Source organism: Apodemus sylvaticus, chromosome 4 (genome assembly GCF_947179515.1).
Source record: "Apodemus sylvaticus chromosome 4, mApoSyl1.1, whole genome shotgun sequence".
NCBI classification, from domain to species: Eukaryota; Metazoa; Chordata; class Mammalia; order Rodentia; family Muridae; genus Apodemus; species Apodemus sylvaticus.
The window spans coordinates 94238582-94259579 of NC_067475.1; positions in this window are offsets into that span (position 1 = coordinate 94238582).

A 20998-nucleotide genomic window follows, 5' to 3' on the forward strand; every position below is an offset into this window, starting at 1 on the left:
ACCAGGTTCCGTATCTTGAGCCCATACTGTGTCTCACAGTCATTCATAATTTCATTTCCAGGGGATTTCACACTTTCTTTTGACTTTCACAGGTACCAGGCAGGCATGACACATATAAAGCAAAAATATTCAAGTAAAAACACTTACACTCAGAAAATCATAAAAAATAGATAAAAGTCATTAATCATGGCACTTACATAAGTTATTTTCCCACTATCTGCTTTCTGAAGTAGCAGAGTGTTTCTGATGTGTAAAAAGTTGTACTTAAAGTTTTGTTAAAACTATTATTTCAAGTTATCTTCTGTTGCCCTCTGAAGAAAACTGCCCTTTTCTATCTACATGTGTCCTTAGTAACCTTGCTGGACTATGGGATGGTGGTGAATCCTAATACCAAATGACAGAATTCTTCCTTCAACCAAGAAACCAAAAGACACAGATCATATGATATTTTATTCAATGTTTTTTCTTAGAATTTCAGAATAAAGAAGGACAAATCATATCAGTCCTTGCATCAGTAAAAACAAAACAAAACAAAACAAAAAAATCCATCCATTCCCAATGCCTCCTTATATTCTCTGACTGTCCAGATTTTTCTAGTGAAGTTATATGGGGTAACACTTTGTGACTTGGCATTTCCTGATAATATACTTCTGCAGTGTCAGTTTTCTTAGTGAAATGTTTTATTTGATCACTAGGTTGTGCTTCTTTGCCAAACCCTTAGCATAATGAAAAGTTTTTTTCTATATTCTTTGTTTATATTCCAAATGATTTCCCCTTCCCCAGTTCCCGCCCTCCCCATATGTCTCATAAGCCTTCTTCTCTCCACCCATTCTCCAATCACCTCCATCCTTTTTCTCTGTCCTGGTACTCTCCTACAATGCTAGATCAAGCCTTTCCAAGATCAGGACCCTCTCCTTATTTTTTAATGGGAGTCATTCGTAATGTTAATTGTGCCTTGATTATTCAGAGTTTCTGGGCTAATTAATATCCACCTATCAGAGATTGCATTCCATGTGTATTCTTTTGTGATTGGGTTACCTAACTTAGGATGATATTTTCCAGTTCCAGCCATTTGCCGAAATATTTCATGAATTCATTGTTTTTAATTGCTGAGTAGTATTCCATTGTGTAAATATACCACATTTTCTGTATCCATTCCTCCATTGAGGGACATCTGGTTTATTTCCAGCTTCTGGCTATTATAAATAAGGCTGCTATGAACATAATGGAGCATGTGTCCTTCTTGCATGCCGAGTATACCTTTGGGTATATGCCCAGGAGAGCTATAGCAGGGTCCTCCAGAAGTGCCATGTCCAGTTATCTGAGGTACCACCAGACTGATTTCCATAGTGGTTGTACCATCTTACAACCTCAACAGCAGTGGAGGAGTGTTCCTCTTTCTCCACATCCTTGTGAACACCTGCTGTCTCCTGAGTTTTTAACCTTAGCCATTTTGACTCCTGTGAGGTGAAATCTCAGGGTTGTTTTGATTTGCATTTCCCTAATGATTAATGATGTTGAACATTTCTTAAGGTGCTTTGCTTCTCAGCCATCTGAATTTCTTCAGGTGAAAATTCTTTGTTTAAATCTGTACCCAATTTTAATGGGGTTATTTTGTTCCCTGGGGTCTAGCTTCTTGAGTTCTTTGTATATATTGGATATTAGCCCTCTATCGTATGTAGGGTTGGTGAAGATCTTTTCCAAATTTGTTGGTTGCCATTTTGTCCTTTTGACAGTGTCCTTTGCCTTACAGAAACTTTGTAATTTTATTAGGTCCAATTTGCCAATTCTTGATCTTAGGGCATACGCTTTTGGTGTTCTGTTCAGGAACTTTTCCCCTGTGCCCATGTCCCCACGGGTTTTTCCCAGTTTCTTTTCTATTAGTTTCAGTGTGTCTGGTTTTATTTGGAGGTCCTTGATCCACTTGGAGTTGAGCTTAGTACAAGGAGATAAGAATAGATCAATTCACAATCTTCTGCAAGCTGACCTCCAATTGAACCAGACCATTTGTTGAAAAGGCTATCTTTTTTGCCACTGAATGTTTTCTGCTCCTTGGTCAAAGGCCAAGTGACCATAGGTGTGTGGATTCATTTCTGGGTCTTCAATTCTATTCCATTCATTCACTTGCCTGTCACTGTGCCAATACCATGAGTTTTTAACTCTATTGCTCTGTAGTATTGCTTGAGGTCTGGGATACTGATTCGTCCTGAAGTTCTTTTACTGTTGTGAATAGTTTTAGCTCTCCTGGGTTTTTTGTTATTCCAGATGAATTTTAGAATTGCTTTTTCTAACTCTGTGAAAAACTAAGTTGGGATTTTGATGGGGATTGCATTGAATCTGTAGATTGCTTTTGGCAAAATGGCCATTTTAACTATATTAATCCTGCCAATCCATGTGCATGGGAGATTTTTCCATTTTCTGAGGTCTTCTTCAATTTCCTCCTTCAGAGACCTGAAGTTCTTGTTGTATCAATCTTTCACTTCTTTGGTTAGAGTCACAATAAGATACTTTATATTGTTGAAGGCTATTATGAAGGGTATCAGTACAATCCAGTCCTGAGGCCACTGGCAGGAGCCTTCAGGTCTCTGATTCAGGATCGGGAACAGCCTGGGCCACAGCACCCTGTCTCCAGGAAGTGCAAGAGGCCAGCTGTGCACCCAGAGGCCAGCTGGGAGGAGGGAGCATGCTCTGGTGAGTTTGTCCCTGCAGAGTGAAGGATCCAGTCCTGAGGCCTCTGGCAGGAGCCTTCTTGTCTCAGCCTCTGGATCTGGAATAGCTTGGGCCACAGCACCCTGCCTCCAGGCAGTGCTGGAGGTCAGCTATGCACCTGGAGACCAGCTGGGAAGAGGCAGCTTGCACTGGTAAGTCCAGCCTTGACAACAAGACCAACTAACACCAGTGAGAACTACATGGCAAAAGGCAAATGGAGGAATATTACTAAATCAAATCAAAGCAATGTGGCAGCATCTGAACCCAATTCTCCATTAAAAGCCTGTCCTGGATACCCCAAAAGACCAGAAAAACAAGATTTAGATTTAAAATCACTGGTCATGATGCTGGTACAGGAACACATGAAGGACATAAATAAATCTCTTAAAGAAATTCAGGACAAAATGGATTAACAGTTAGAAGCCCTTACAAGGGAAACAAAAATCACTGAAAGAAATTCAGGAGAATACAGAAGCCAATAAGGAGGAACTGTAAAAATCACTTAAAGAAATACAGGAGAACTTTGGTTAACAGGCTGAGGTCATGAAAGAGGAAACACAAAAATCTCTTAAAAATTCAAGGAAAACACAAACAAGCACGTGAAGGAGCTAAGCAAAACCATGCAGGATCTAAAATCAGAAGTAGAAACAACTAAGAAATCTCAAAGGAAGACAACTTTGGAGATATAAAACCTTTGGAAGAAATCAGGGGCCATAGATGCAAATATCAACAACAAAATACAGGAGATATAAGAAAGAATCTCAAATGCTGAAAATATCATAGAAACCATGGACTCAACAGTTAAAGAAAATGCAAAATGCAAAAAGCTTGTAACCCAAAACATCCAGGAAATTCAGGACAAAATGAGAAGACCAAAACTAAGGATTATAGGCATAGATGAGAGTGAAGATTTACAACTTAAAGGGCCAGCAAATATCTTCAATAAAATTATGGAAGAAAACTTCCCTAACCTAAAGAGAGAGGTGCTCATGAATATACAAGAAGCCTATAGAACTCCAAACAGACTGGACCACAACAGAAATACCTCCCATCACATAATAATCAAAACCCCAAATGTACTAAACAAAGAAAGAATATTAAAGGCAGTAAGAGAAAAAGGCCAAGTAACATATAAAGGAAGACCTATCAGAATCACACCAGACTTCTCACCAAAGACTATGAAAGCTAGAAGATCCTGGGCAGATATCATGCATACTCTAAAAGAACACAAATGCCAGCCAAAACAACTATACCAAGCAAAACTCTCAATCACCTTAGATGGAGAAACTAAGATATTCCATGACAAATCCAAGTTTACCCAATATCTTTCCACAAATCCAGCCCTACAAAGGATAATAGGAGGAAAACACCAATACAAGAAAGGAAACTTCACCCTGGAAAGAGCAAGATAGTAACCTTCTTTCATTAAACCCAAAAGAAGAAAACCTATCAAATTTTTAAAAATAACATCAAAAATGACAGGAAGTAATAATCACTATTCCTTAATATCTCTTAACATCAATGGGCTCAATGCCCCAATATAAAGATATAGACTAATAGACTGGATACATAAACAGGACCCTACATTTTGCTGCATACAGGAAACACACCTCACTGTCAAAGACAAACACTACCTTAGAGTAAAAGACTGGAAGACAATTTTACAAGCCAATGGTCTCAGGAAACAACCTGGAGTAGCCATTCTAATACCAGATAAAATTGACTTTCAATCAAAAGTCATCAAAAGAGCCTGAGGGACTCTTCTTGCTGGTCAAATGAAAATACACCAAGAAGAACACTTAATCCTGAACATCTATGCTCCAAATGCAAGGGCACCCTCATTCATAAAAGAAACTTTACTAAATCTCAAAGCACACATTGCACCTAACACAATAATTGTGGGTGACGTCAACACTGCACTTTCCTCAGTGGACAAATCAGGAAAACAGAAACTGAACACTGAAACAGTGAAATTAATTGAAGCTTTGGAACAATTAGATTTAATATATATATATATATATATATATATATATATATACACACACATATATAATATTTTATCCTAAAGCAAAAGAATACACTTTTTTCTCATCACCTCATGGTACCTTCTCCAAAATCGACCATATAATTGGTCACAAGGCAGACCTCAACAAATATAAAAAGTTCAAAATCATCCTATGCCTCCTATCAGATCACTATAGAGTAAAAGTGGTCTTCAATAGCAACAAAAACAACTGAAAGTCCACATACATGTGGAAACTGAACAATATTCTCCTCAATGGTACCTTGGTCAAGGAAGAAATAAAGAAAGAAATCAAAGACTTTTTAGAATTTAATGAAAATGAAGACACAACATACCCAAATCTATGGGACACAATGAAAGCAGTGCTAAGAGGAAAACTCATAGCCCAGCATGCCTCCAAAAAGAAAAAGGAAAGAACATACACTAACAGGTTAATGACACACCTTAAAGCCCTGGAACAAAAAGAAGCTATTTCACCCAAGAGTATTAGAAGGCAGGAAATCATCAAACTCAGGGCTATAACCAATCAGGTAAAAACCAAGAGAACCATACAAAGAATCAGCAAAACCAGGAGCTGGTTCTTTGAGAAAATCAACAAGATAAATTAAACCATTAGCCAGACTAACCAAAGAACACAAAGACAGTATCCAGATTAACAAAATTAGAAATGAAAAGGGAGAAATAACAACAGAAACTGAGGAAATTAAAAAAAATCATTAGGTCCTACTTCAAAAGCCTATATTCAGCACAACTGGAGAATCTGGAGGAAATAGACAGCTTCCTAGACAGATATCAAACACCAAAATTAAATCAGGATCAAATAGATTATCTATACTGTCCCATAACCCCTAAAGAAATAAAAGGGGTCATAGAAAGTCTCCCAACCAAAAAACGCACAGGACCAGATGGCTTCAGTGCCGAATTCTATCAGAACTTCATAGAAGACCTAACACTAATACTCTTCAAACTATTCCACAAAATATAAACAGAAGTAACACTACCAAACTCATTCTATAAAACCACAATGACACTGACACTAAAACCACACAAGGATTCAACAAAGAAAGAGAACTTCAGGCCAGTTTCCCTTATGAATATCAATGCAAAAACACTTAATAAAGTTCTTGCCAATCGAATCCAAGAACACATCAAAATGATCATCCAACATGATCAAGTAGGCTTCATCCCAGGGATGCAGCGATAGTTCAATATAAGGAAATCCATCAATGCAATACACTACATAAACAAACTCAAAGAAAAAAACCACATGGTCATTTCATTAGATGCTGAAAAAAGCATTTGACAAAATTCAGCATCCTTTCATGCTAAAAGTCTTGGAAAGAACATAAATTCAAGTCCCATATCTAAACATAGTAAAAGCAATATACAGCAAACCAGTAGCCAACATCAAACTAAATGGAGAGAAACTTGAAGCAACCCCACTAAAATCTGGGACTAGACAAGGCTGTCCTCTCTCTCCATATCTTTTCAGTATAGTACTTGAAGTTCTAGCTAGAGCAATTAGACAACATATGGAGGTCAAAGGGATACAAATTGGAAAGGAAGAAGTCAAATTTTCACTATTTGCAGATAACACCATAGTCTACTTAAGTGACCCAAAAACATCCACCAGAGAACTCCTACAGCTGATAAACAACTTCAGCAAAGTGGCTGGTTATAAAATCAACTCAAGCAAATCAGTTGCTTTCTTATACTCAAAAGACAAGCAGATTGAGAAAGAAGTTAGGGAAATGACACCCTTCACAATAGCCACAAACAATATAAAGTATCTTGGTATGACTCTAACCAAACAAGTGAAAGATCTATAAGACAAGAACTTCAGGTCTCTGAAGAAGGAAATCTAAGAAGACATCAGAAAATGGAAAAATCTGTCATTCTCCTGGATTGGCAGGATTGATATAGTTAAAATGGCCATCTTTCCAAAAGCAATCTACAAAATTCAATACAATCCCCAACAAAATCCCAACTCAGTTCTTCACAGAGTTAGAAAAAGCAATTCTAAAATTCATCTGGAATAACAAAAAACCAAGGATAGCTAAAACTATTTTCAACAGTAAAAGAACTTCAGGGCAAATCATTATCCCAGACCTCAATCAATACTAAATAGCAATAATTTTAAAAACTGCATGGTATTGGCACAGTGACAGGCAAGTGAACCAATGGAATAGAATTGAAGACCCAGAAATGAATCCACTTACCTATGGTCACTTGATCTTCAACAAAGAGTGGAAAACATCCAGTGGAAAAAGCCTTTTCAACAAATGGTCTGGTTCAACTGGAGGTCAGCATGCAGAAGAATGTGAATTGATTCATTCTTATCTCCTTGTGTTAAACTCAACTCCAAGTGGATCAAGGACCTCCATGTAAGACCAGACACACTGAAACTAATAGAAAAGAAACTGGGGAAAACCCTTGAGGACATAGGCACACGGGAATAATTCCTGAACATTGGTCTATCCAGGACTTGCTGTTAATGGAGAATTGGGTTCAGATGCTGCCATATTGCCTTGATATCTGTTAGTAACATTCCTACGTTTGCCTTTTGTCATCTAGTTCTCACTGGTGTTAGTTGGTCTTGTTGTCAATGGGTGGCGTTTCATCCTCCTTTGAGCCTGTAAGGCTATATCCACAACACTGGATGACTCGCTTTCCCCTGGCACAGATTGCTGATCTGTTACCCTCTTCTTGGGTGCTTTTAGAGCCTTGGTGTGTCCTGCTCCAGGCAATGTTATACTTGGGTTGTTCTGTGGACCTAACCTGGTGTTGTTCGTCTGCTCTGTCAGGGAGGGAAGATGGCAGCAGGGATCCTGCAGGGCACAGGCCCCACGCCTGGTTGGCACACAGACAAACCGCAGCTCTGCCCAGGTCCTGGGCGCAGAAGGCAGCCCTCCGCTAGGTGGTCTGCATCCCCAGAGGTCTTAGACTAGGGACATCTCAGTACCCGGGGTCACCTGTCCAGTCCGACTGGGCACAAGGATTGTGGCTGCTGACCTCTCTGCAGGGTACAGGACCTTCTCTGTGCTGGCACATAGATGAACCGCTGCTCTGCCCAGGTCCTGGGCACAGGTGACAGCCTGCAGCTCAGCGGTTTGTGTCCCTAGAGGTCCTAGACTCGGGATATCTCCATACCTGGGGTCACCTGTCCCGTCCTACTAGTGGCAAAGATGGCAGCTCCCGACCTCTCCTCAGGGCCCAATCATCTATTAATTTTTTTATTTGTTCTTTAACTTATTTACAGTCCAGATTTTATCCCCATCCTGGTCTACCCTCTGACTGTTCCACATCTACCACCTCCTCCCACCACTCCCTGTCTCCAAGAGGATGCCCCTCACCTCCCCCCGACTCCACCAAACCTCCTCACTCCCTGGGGCTCAAAGTCTCTTGAAGATTATGTGCATCTTCTTTGACTGAGTCCAGACTCAGCAGTCCTCTGCTGCATGTGTTGGGGTGTCATTATCAGCTGGTATATGCTGCCTAGTTGGTGGCTCAGTGTCTGAAAGATCTCAGGCTGGTTCCAGGTTAGTTGAAACTGCTGGTCTTCCTATGTCACGTCCACCTTCGCCAGCAAAGATTATGCGACACAAGGAGTTTCTTCCTTATAATGGTTTTATTAGGGAAACCTTGACTTGAGCTTATTCTTCCATTGGTGGCCCCGGGCTCTCTCCCAGCCTCACCTTAAGTACCCTAGCTAGCCTCATTTGCCCAGGGAGATAACCAGCCGTATTCTCATAGGTGAACTCAGTGAGTTCTTCATTAGCATGTAAGTGTGATAAGGAATGTAGCACACTGTGCATGTGTTCCAGTGATTTACTAACAGGGAGCAGCATGTGGCTAGCGCCATCTTGTAACAGAGAAGAACAAAGGGTGGCTCACTACATTCCTATAGGGTCATGCTCCTCCTCAGCTTCTTCCATCTTTTCGCTAATTCAACCACAGGAGTTTTCAATTTCTGTCCATTGGTTGGGTGTAAATATCTGCATCTGACTCAGTTGCTTATTGGGCCTTTCAGAGGGCAGTCATGATAGGCACTTTTGAAAACACACCAGAACATCAGGAATAGTGTCAGGTTTTAGGGCCTTCCCCAAAGCTGGATCCCAAGTTAGGCCTGTCACTGGACCTCATTTTCCTCTCAATACCTGTTCACATTCCCCTTTTCCCCTCACTGCCACCTTTCCCACCCAGTTCCCTTCCTACTCGCCCTCTCCTGTGATTGTTTTCTTCTCCGTTCCTCACTTGGGCCCTTGACCTTGTTAGCCTTCCTGAGTTCCATGGAAATGAAAATCAAAATGACCCCGAGATTCCACCTTAAACTAATCAAAATGGCTAAGATCAAAACCTTAGGTGGCAGCACATGTTGGTGAGCATGTGGAGAGGAGAAAGAGTAACAATTCTCCATTGCTGGTAGGACTGCAAACTAGTAAAACCACTCAGAAAATCAATCTGGAGGTTCCTTAGAAAGTTGTAAATAGATATACCACTCTTGGGCATATACCCAAAAGGTGTCCCAGCATGCCATAGGGGCATGTGTCCCACTATGTTCATAGCAGCCTTATTTGTGATAATCAGAAGTTGGAAACAACCTAGTTGTCCCACAACAGAAAAATGGATACAAAAAATGTGGTTCATTTGCATAATGGAATACTACTCAGCTATTAAAAATGAAAACAGCATGAGTTTTGCAGACAATAGACAGACTAGAAAATATTATGTGTCACTAATAAGTGGATATTATCCCCCCAGAAAGTAAAAAATTCTCATGATACAACCCACAGAACTCAAGAATTTCTGTGAATATTTTATTGCGTAGTCTTGAAAATACCTCACAAACTAAACAAACCTCTTTTTGAATCTTTAAAGTATGCTTCATAGTTTTTAAATTTCATCTTGATGATATTAAACTTACAGTTCATTTCAACAAAATGTTTGTGATGTAGAAACATTGTAGGTTGTTCTGATGCTGTTTGAATTGTGATGTTTATTCTGTTTCCTCAAGAGGTGTTGCCCCAGACAAGCAATGGATCATGAACTCATGTGAATGTTTTTCCCATATTATCTGGTCAATAAAGGATAGAGCCTGTGATTGGGCACTGGAAGGTTTTTATACAGGCTTATTGGGGTTGGAAATTATTGCAACATAGAATTACACAGTCCTGAAGGACAAAGTAATTTCAATTAGGAACATAGGATCTTATCAAGGACTGATTGTTTCATATAGAGATAGAGATAGCATTTTCTGCTCTTCTGGGTTTTCATTAATCCTTTAAAATAGTATGTCCACTTTAAAGTGGAAAAATTAATGCACTCTAGGCATAAATTTAAATAATAAATTGTCATACTTATTTTTATGTCATTCATACAAGAATGGAATTCTGCTGTAAAAGACAATTCAGTCAGTTTAAAATTTGAATCCTTTAGACATGTTATCACAAACAAATGGATAACCTTGATTTTTGTTTTTGTAGTGAAAAGCAAACTGTGCTATAGCAAAAACTTCTTTGAACTTATATACAAAAGATACCTAAGACTAGATCAAAGGAAAAACAGAACAAGTGGTTCTACAGAAAAGCCATAGCCTTCAGTAGGAAAGGTTATGTTTGCTTAAATTATAAATGCATGCTTCTGTTTCAAGGTCTATTGAAAAATAGTAAAATTGAAGGATTTATTGTTGTTGTTTGATCTTGTGGTTTATAACTGATGGAGATACACATTCCAATATTTTAAGTGAGGCAGTTGTTACAAAAAAGAAACATCATGCAAAAATTGTGGCTGCAAAATATGCCTTGCCATCCTAAATATATTTCTGCAATAACTTTGATGGGTTATTAATTAAATATTTTTATTCAATCTATTTATTCCTTATTAGTTGTTCACATATTACAGCATTAGTGTGGTTTTTATATGTTAGTATATATATATATATAACATATGTATGTATATATAGTGCTTTCTTAAAGCACATACATCTTAAAATTGTATTTATTTAAATTTTAGAAATTGGCTCTAAATGTATTCATGCCATAGCATCCTATGGGAATCACAGGAGAGTTACTGGGAGTCAGTTCTCTTGGTCCTGACCAACCTTGGGTCATCAGATGGCTTTTACTTGATGAACCACCTTGCCATCCTAATACAGTATCCAAAGAGATGGTGTCTATTTTGATCAGCCATTGCTCATCATGACTCTGCCATTCCCCTACATCAAATGAATGCCTGAAGCCTGTTTTTATTATTTTAAACACTATTAGTCTTTCCTTCTCAAAGACTTCCCAATCTGATGGCTTTTATTTTTCCCTGTTCTTTCTGTGTAGAATGAAGAGTCTTTCCTTGACACTCTCATGCTCCATGGTTTAGATTTTCTAAGGTCATCACACAGGTTAAAGGGAACATTTGACTCAGAATCTTGTGTCATCAATAGAGCCTAATGTTTGTTCTATATTAGGAAGTATGGTATAGATAATGGGATTTGTCTTTTATTTATGTTTTAGTTTACATTTCTTCAAAGTTATCGTATTAGGGGATGACTGTGTTTCAAAAATACGTGTTTAAAGAATAAAACATTTTTGTAGTTATTGTGACCTCATCATAATTTTATGAGCATTCTCTGTGACTAAACCTTATTAATCCCCAAATATACTTTGTGGTTTTGTGCTGTTTCACAAATGAATAACAGTATTTTCACCTGGAGGTTCTGAGCAATTGAAATTCTATAAGACCCAATTCAAATGTAATTTTCTTTTAATGTTGAACCAATTACAGTTAATGATATCTGGGTTTACTAATTCTAAATGTTTCTGAAACAGTCTGACCATTGTTTGTACCCAACAGGTTGTATATTACTCCTTTGCATTTTACATCTTATTACTGTTAAACACACATTCACATGCATATATATACACACACAATCACGTATACAATAATAACCTCATAAACCTGAAAAATAATAATATCTGTGCTTATGTTAGATAATCAAGGCAACACCAAATTCTAAAATGGAAGTAAATGGGCAATAGTGTTGAGTGAAACATCATTTGATAGATTTTAACAAATAAGACAAAAGGTTTTCCATTGCATTTCTGGAATAAAATTGAATTAATCACTGAATATACTTTTGTTCATTAAAATCTATGAAATGAGATTATATTAAAATAAACCCAATATCTACTCATGTCGTAGAATAGTTAAATTGAATTAAATAATTCAGTACTATTTCAGTATTATGCTACTATATGTAGGCATATATCATAAGACAGTTGATGGATAGCATATTGACATAAATTGAATCATATAAGTTATATGAATAAAAATTTGTCCATTTCCACTTACTGCACATTTTTTCTTTGGAAAACTATCTGATTGGGGTGATGAGAAACAAAGAAATAACAGATATACAAACATATGTACAAAAAGGCTGACAAGAGCAGGGGTAAACTAATTTTGGTAGGAGATTTCTGTAAGTAATCAGTCTCAGGTTATACTCTTCCTGGTGGAGGAAGATGCAGTTGCTAGGTTTTGCATTCATTGGTTAATCAGTTTTTGGCAAACACTATTCTTTGTACATAAGAAAGGATTTTTTGCAATTCCTCTAAGGCTTCAAAGGAGAAACACTTTGCCACTTCCCATGAGTCCCAGGCCTTGAGGTCTTGTTAATTATACATGTTCATAAAAGATCTTAACTACATTTTGCATATTTACCCAGGCTTTCTCTCCTCCCCACAGATCCCTCTTTCATATTTACTAAATGTTTGTGATGAATCTTCACTTAAAAACCAGTAAAGGTCTCTTCATGCAACATGCCTCTCTCAAAGCAGTGCTGCAACAAGCAGCCACTTCTTCCCTTCACCTCCCACCTACAGGAGTGGCCAGAACCACTTCACTGGTATGAAAAACTCTTGCAGAAGAGTTCCTATACAAGAACTTGCTAGGCTCTAAGGGCCCTGACCTCAAGGGAAGTCACCATGGACTAGAGCACAGGGTCTGAGATTTAGTTATTGTCAGTAATACAGATTCTCTCAGGACTATCCAACTCCTTACACAATTATTCACAGCTTCCTCAACTCTGAACAATCCATGACATATATTCAAAATAATAAGTCAAAACAGAAGTAGCAGAATGGACCACTAAATCAACCATCAAAAGGATTTTTAAAAAAGAAACAGACACATATCAACCTGTTGTGCTCCCAGAATGCAACACACAGATCTGAGTAAATACATGTATTTAATATTAAGACTCTTGTTATATGTTTGGATAGTCACGTGAGACATTACAATACACAAAAATTTACTGCTTGACCAAGGGGTAAATGCCATCCTGAGTGCTTGCCATCAAGACTCAGGACCTGAATTTGATCACCAGAATCCACATAATAACTGAATCCCGAAAGTTGTCCTCTGATCTCAAAGACACTAGAGACCACTGTGGCATACATGTGAGTACACACACACACACACACACACACACACACACTATCTATCTATCTATCTATCTATCTATCTATCTATCTATCTATCTATCTATCTATATATGGTAGATAGATGACACGTGGATAATAACCAAATAATTCTTAATACAGCTATATTAGTTCACTTACAACTTCAACTTATATCATTTTCAAGAAATAAAATTCCAAATTAGTTTGCTCTCATGCCTATTTAGGCCACCTCCTAATTATCATCTTTATTATGTTATGCACTGTCTGATGCTTTATAAAAGAAGCCAAAAATTTAACAACTGATAAGTCACCACTAGAATTAAATTAGAAAAAATAAGATGACTTAAAAATATTTTTAAATTTTCAAAACTGGGAGCAGTTGCTGAACTTGAATTTTCTCAGCATCTATCATGTCAGTTTTTTCTCTGCTCTATGTTGACAGCAATCAATAACTCAATATTTTCAAAAACTTGAACATTATTTTTTAAAAGGAATCACCACAGATCAACAAACAATGTGAACTCTTGGTGAAATTTCATGTTATCTTAACTTCTGCTTGTGATTTTTAGCTTCTTATAGTCTTCTGACTTATTACTATGGCTTTCAGCTGGGTGCAGACAACTTCCCAAGGGTATCAGGGCCTATTAATCATTACCACGATTGTTTATTTTACATTTCTTCCATGTGTAGTACCTTTCACCTAATTAAATGAAGCATTATTTTTATTTAAATAATTGTTTTTTATTTTTATTGATATATTTTTATATACATTTCAAATTATTTCCCCTTTTCTGGGTTCCCACTCCCCGCAAGTCCCATAAGCCCTCTTCCGTCCCCCTGTTCTTCCATCCACCCCTTCCCATTTCCATGTTCTGGAATTCCCCTATACTCTTGTACTGAGTCTTTCCAGAACCAGGAGCCACTCCTCCATTCTTTTTGGATTTAATTTGTGGATTATGTCCTGGGTATTCAAAGTTTCTAGGCGAATATCCACATATCAGTGAGTGCATACTATGATTGATCTTTTGAGACTGTGTTACCTCACTTAGTATGATGTTCTCCAGCTCCATCCATTTGTCTAAGAATTTCATGAATTCATTGTTTCTAATAACTGAATAGTACTCCATTGTGTAAATATACCACATTTTTTGTATCCATTCCTCCGTTGAAGGACACTTGGTTCTTTCCAGCTTCTGGCTACTACAAATAGGGCTGCTATGAACATAGTGGAGCATGTGTCCTTATTGCATGCTGAAGAATCCTCTGGATATATGTCCAGTAGTGGTATAACAGGGTCCTCAGGAAGTGTCATGCCCAGTTTTCTGAGGAACCGCCAGACTGATTTCGAAAGTGGTTGCACCATCTTGCAATCCCACCAGCAGTGGAGGACTGTTCCTCCTTCTCCACATCCTTACCAACACCTGCTGTCTCCTGAGTTTTAGCCATTCTGACTGGTGTGAGATGATATCTTAGGGTTGTTTTGATTTGCATTTCCCTAATGATTAATGATGTTGAACATTTCTTAAGGTGTTTCTCAGCTCTCCGAAGTTCTTCATGTGAAAATTCTTTGTTTAGCTCCGTACCCCACTTTTTAATGGGGTTATTTGGATCTCTGGGTTCTACTTTCATGAGTTCTTTGTATATATTAGATATTAGCCCTCTGTCGGATTTAGGGTTGGTGAAGATCCTTTCCCAGTCTGTTGGTTGACGTTTTGTCCTTTTGACGGTGTCCTTTGCCTTACAGAAACTTTGTAGTTTTATGAGGTCCCATTTGTCAATTCTTGATCTTAGAGTATAAGCTACTGGTGTTCTATTCAGGAACTTTTCCCCTGTGCCCATGTCCTCCAGGGTCTTCCCCAGTTTCTTTTCTATTAGTTTCAGTGTGTCAGGTTTTATATGGAGGTCCTTGATCCATTTGGAGTTGAGCTTGGTACAAGGAGATAAGAATGGATTGATGTGCATTCTTATGCATGCTGACCTCCAACTGAACCAGCACCATTTGTTGAAAAGACTATCTTTTTTCCACTGGATACTTTCAGCTCCTTTATCTAAGACCAAGCGACCATAGGAGTGTTGGTTCATTTCTGGGTCTTCAATCCTATTCCATTGATCTGCTTGCCTGATATTGTACCAATAACATGCAGTTTTTATCACTATTGCTCTATAGTAGAGTTTAAAGTCTGGGATACTGAATCCCCCTGAAGTTCTATTACTGTTGAGAATAGTTTTAGCTATCCTGGGTTTTTTCTTATCCCAGATGAATTTGAGAATTGCTCTTTCTAGCTCTATGAAGAACTGGGTTGATGTTTTTATGGAGATAGCATTGAATCTGTAGATTGCCTTTGGCATGATGGCCATTTTAACTATATTAATCCTGCCAATCCACGAGCATGGAAGATTTTTCCATTTTCTGAGATCTTCTATTTCCTTCTTCAGAGATCTGAAGTTCTTGTCATATAGGTCATTCACTTGTTTGGTTAGAGTCACCCCAAGATACTTTATGCTGTTTGTAGCTATTGTGAAGGGGGTCATTTCCCTAATTTCTTTCTCAGTCTGCTTATCTTTTGAATATAAAAAGGCTACTGATTTGCTTGCATTGATTTTGTAGCCAGCCACTTTGCTGAAGTTGTTTATCAGCTGTAGAAGTTCTCTAGTAGAGTTTTTGGGGTCACTTAAGTATACGATCATATCATCTGCAAATAGTGATAGTTTGACTTCTTCCTTTCCAATTTGTATCCCTTTAACTTCCTTATTTTGTCTAATTGCTCTACCTAGGACTTCAAGAATTATATTGAAAAGATATGGAGAGAGGGAGGAGCCTTGTCTAGTCCCTGATTTTAGTGGGATTGCTTCAAGTTTCTCTCCATTTAGTTTGATGTTGGCTACCGGTTTGCTGTATATTGCTTTTACTATGTTTAGATATGGGCCTTGGATTCCTGTCCTTTCCAAGACTTTTAGCATGAAAGGATGCTGAATTTTGTCAAATGCCTTTTCAGCATCTAATGAAATGATCATGTGGTTTTTTTCCTTTGAGTTTGTTTATGTAGTGGATAGCATTTATGGATTTCCTTGTATTGGACCATCCCTGCATCCCTGGGGTGAAGCGTACTTGATCATGGTGGATGATCATTTTGATGTGTTCTTGGATTCGGTGGGCAAGAATTTTATTTACTATTTTTGCATCGATATTCATAAGGTAAATTAGCCTGAAATTCTTTTTCTTAGTTGGATCTTTGTGTGGTTTTGGTATCAGCATAATAGTGGCTTCAAAGAAGGAGTTGGGTAGTGTTCCTTCTGTTTGTATTTGGTGGAAAAGTTTGAAGAGTATTGGTGTTAAGTCTTCTTTGAAGGTCTGATAGAATTCTGCACTGAAGCCATCTGGTCCTGTGCTTTTTTTGGTCGGAAGGCTATCTATGACCCTTTCTATTTCTTTAGGGGTTATGGGTCTGTTTAGATGGCCTATTTGATCCTGGTTTAATTTTGGTAATAGGTATCTGTCCAAGAAAATGTCCATTTCCTCCAGATTCTCCAGTTGTGTTGAATACAGGTTTTTGTAGAAGGATCTGATGATTTTTTGAATTTCCTCGGTTTCTGTTGTAATATCTCCATTTTCATTTCTAATTTTGTTAATTTGAATACTTTCTCTGTGCTCTTTGGTTAGTCTGGCTAAGGGTTTATCTATCTTGTTGATTTATTCAAAGAACCAGCTTTTGGTCTTGTTGATTCTTTGTATGGTTCTCTTGGTTTCTACTTGATTAATTTCAGCCCCGAGTTTGATGATATCCTGTCTTCTTCTCCTCCTGGGTGAATTAGCTTCTTCTTATTCCAGGGCTTTCAGTTGTTCCCTTAACCTTCTAGTGTATGCTCTCTCTAATTACTTTTTGGAGGCACTCAAAGCTATGAGTTTTCCTCTTAGTACTACTTTCATTGTGTCCCATAGATTTGTGTATGTTGTACCTTCATTTTCATTAAATTCTAAGAAATCTTTGATTTCTTTCTTTATTTCTTCCTTGACCAAGGTATCATTGAGTAGAGTATTGTTCAGTTTCCATTTTTATGTGGGCTTTCTGTTGTTTTTACTGTTACTAAAGACCACTTTTACTCCATAGTGATCTGATAGGAGGCATGGGATTATTTCAATCTTCTTATATTTGTTGAGGTCTGTCTTGTGATCAACTATATGATCTGTTTTGGAGAAGGTACTATGAAGTGCTGAGAAACAGGTATATTCTTTTGCTTTGGGATGAAAAGTTATGTATATATATATATATATATATATATATATATATATATATATATATATGTGTGTGTGTGTGTGTGTGTGTGTGTGTGTGTGTGTGTTAACTCCAATTCATTCAAAGCTTCAATTAGTTTCATTGTCTCTCTGTTTAGTTTCTGTTTTCCTGATCCGTCCATTGGTGAGAGTGGAGTGTTGAAGTCACCCACAATTATTGTCTTAGGAGCAATGTGTACTTTGACCTTTAGTAAAGTTTCTTTTATGAATGAGGGCGCCCTTGTGTTTTGGGCATATATGTTCAGGATTGAGAGTTCTTCTTGTTGGATTTTTCCTTTCACCAGCAAGTCCATGGTTTCTATGGTATCTTCGGCATCTGAGATTCTTTCTTCTATCTCTTGTATTCTGCTGTTGATATTTGCATCTATGGTCCCTGATTTTTTCCCAAGGTTTTCTATCTCCAAAGTTGTCTCCCTTTGTGCTTTCTTAGTTGTTTCTACTTCTGTTTTTAGATCCTGGAAGTTTTTGCTCAGTTATGTCATTTGCTTGTTTGTGTTTTCCTCTAATTCTTTAAGAGATTTTTGTGTTTCCTCTTTCATGACTTCTGCCTGTTGATCAAAGTTCTCCTGTATTTCTTTAAGTGATATTTGCATTTCCTCCTTATTGGCTTTTGTATTCTCCTGAATTTCTTTCAATGACTTTTGTGTTTCCTTTGTAAGGGCTTCTAATTTTTGATCCATTTTCTCCTGAATTTCCTTAAGTATGTCCTTCATGTGTTCCTGTACCAGCATCATGACCAGTGATTTTAAATCCAAATCTTGTTTTTTTGGTGTGTTAGGGTATCCAGGACTTGCTAATGTTGGAGAATTGGGTTCAGATGCTGTCATAATGTCTTGGTTTCTGTTAGTAACGTTCCTACATTTGCCTTTAGCCATCTGGTTCTCCCAGGTGTTAGATAGTCTTATTGTCACTGGCTGGTGCTTCAACCTACTGTGGATCTTTAAGGTTATCTCCGCAACACTGGATGACTGGGTTTCTTCTGACACAGATTACTGATATGCTCCCTTCCTGTTTTGTGCCTTTGGAGCCCTTCTCTGTCTTGCCTCAAGCAATGTTATACTTAGGTTGTCAAGGTTAACTAGGTGTTCTCTGTCTGCTCTATTAAGGAGCTAAGATGTTGTGGTGGGGGTCACTCCCTCCGTTGATTCTCACATAGGACACAGGTCCTGCGATGGACTGGCTTGCAGATGAACCGCCTATGTGCTTAGTTCCTGAGTGCAGGCAGACCCCTGGCAGTTTGCACCACCAGAAATATAAAGCTCATGGTGGTACAGTACCTAGTGATCCTTTTCAGTCCCTGGCAGACAGCAAATATGGTCGTGGGGCTTTTCCCCTTCTGCAGCTCCCTGGGCAGGACACGGGCCCCAAGCCTGGCGGGCTGGCAGACAAAACCTGCCTACGTGCTCAGTTCCTGAGTGCAGGCAGACCCCTTGCAGTTTGCACCACCAGAAATCTAAAGCTCAGGGTGGTACAGTACCTAGTGATCCTTTTCAGTCCCCAGCAAGCAGCAAATATGGTCACGGGGCTTCTCCCTGGGCAGGACACGGGCCCAGAGCCAGGCGGGCTGGTAGACAAACCTGCCTCTAAATAATTGTTTTTAAAATTCTTTATTCTTCTTTGCCTCATTTATATAATTGCTTATCAGCATTATCTTCTGTCTCTATCTCTGTCTTGCTAACTCTCTCTCTCTCTCTCTCTCTCTCTCTATATATATATATATATATATATATATATATATATAATATATATGTGTGTGTGTGTGTGTGTGGATGTATTTGTGTGTTTATGTGTGTGTATACAAACACAGACAAATGTATAGATATATAGATATTTGACTCCTTAGTTCTTATCATTTTACATGTATGTAGATGCTTTTAGGGCTGATAATTTGATATTGATAATAAATTTGATCTGCTCTTACATCAGGAAGACTAATTCTCCTGCTCTCATCATTCATTGGTTATAGTTCTTTAACTAGTATTGACACATTGACACCTGAGGAGCTTTACTCCTTCCACGTAAATATTCTTATTTATTATATACAAATTAGATGTGATTTTTTCATGTATACAAACATGCATGTAATCCAGTACAAAGAACACTGATATGTAACTGTGAAAATGATTATTGGATTAAAAGAAAAATATTGAGCAAAACAAAACTGACTTTAGTGTTTACTCCAGACACTCTGCAACAAATCTTTATTTAAATTGTGATATTCTGAAGCTGGAAACAACCCACATGTCCCATGACAGAAGAATCACTACAGAAAATGTGGTTCATTTACACATTGGAATACTATTCAGCTATTAAGAATGACAACATCCTGACTTTTGCAGGCAAATGGATGGAACTAGACAATATCATCATGTGTGAGGTAACTCAGACCCAAAATGACATGCATGGCATGTACTCACTAATACATAGATATAAGCCAAAGAAAATGATGAATTTCCAAGATACAGTCCACAAAACTCAAAAAATTTCAACAAGCTAAAAGGCCCAAGTGAGGATTCCTCAGCCCTACTTAGGAGGGAGAAGAAAGCAATCACAAGTAGGGAGGGAAGGGGGACCTGGGTGTGAAAGTAGATGGAGGTGGGAGGGGGAAGGTAAAATGATTGGGTATTGGGTAAAGGAAAATGACTGAAGTCCTGAGGGCCAACAGAAAGAATGGGAACAGGCAACCTTGGGAGGTAGGAAGTTGGGGGAACCCTCCAGAATGCACCAGACACCTGCGAGGTGGGAGATTCTCAGAACTCCAACAGAGGGTCCTTAGATGAAATGCCCAAGAGTAGAGAGAGGGAACTTGTAGAGCCCACATCCAACAGGAAGACAGGACACCAAATGAAGGAGGGGGTGACCATCCCACAGACAAAACTCTGACCCATAATTGTTGCCGCCTGAAAGAACTACAGGGGAGGAAATGAAGAGGAGCCTGAGGAAAAGAAGGTTCAGCAACAGGCTCAATGTGGAACCCATCTCAAGGGGAAGTCCCAAGGCCTGATACTATTACTAAGGCTATGGAGAGGGACCTAGCATGGCTGCATTTTGGAAGACCCTGCAAGCAGCTGAAAGAGTCAGATGAAGATATTTTCACCCAACCAATGGACAGAAGCTGCTTACCCTTGTTGAATTAGGGAAAGAAGGAAAGAAGTTGAGCAGGAGGATGACCCTGTAGGAGGATCAGCAGTCTCAATTAATCTGAACCTCCTAAGATCTATCAAACACTGAACACGTCATAGGCAGCATACACCAGCTGACCTGAAGCCCCAAACATATATAGCAGAGGACTGCCAGGTCTGTGATCAATCAGATGTGATGCACTTAATCTTCAAGAGACTGGAGGCCTTAGGGAGTTTAAAGTCTGGTGCGGTGGGGACATCTTCATGGAGACAGGGGGTGGGAAGGAGATATAGAACTTGAAACAACAGGAAAGTGTGTGGGAAGAGGGGAATAAAACATGGAATATAAAAAATAAATTTAAAAAGAGAAAATTACAAGATAAAAACATAACTTTTC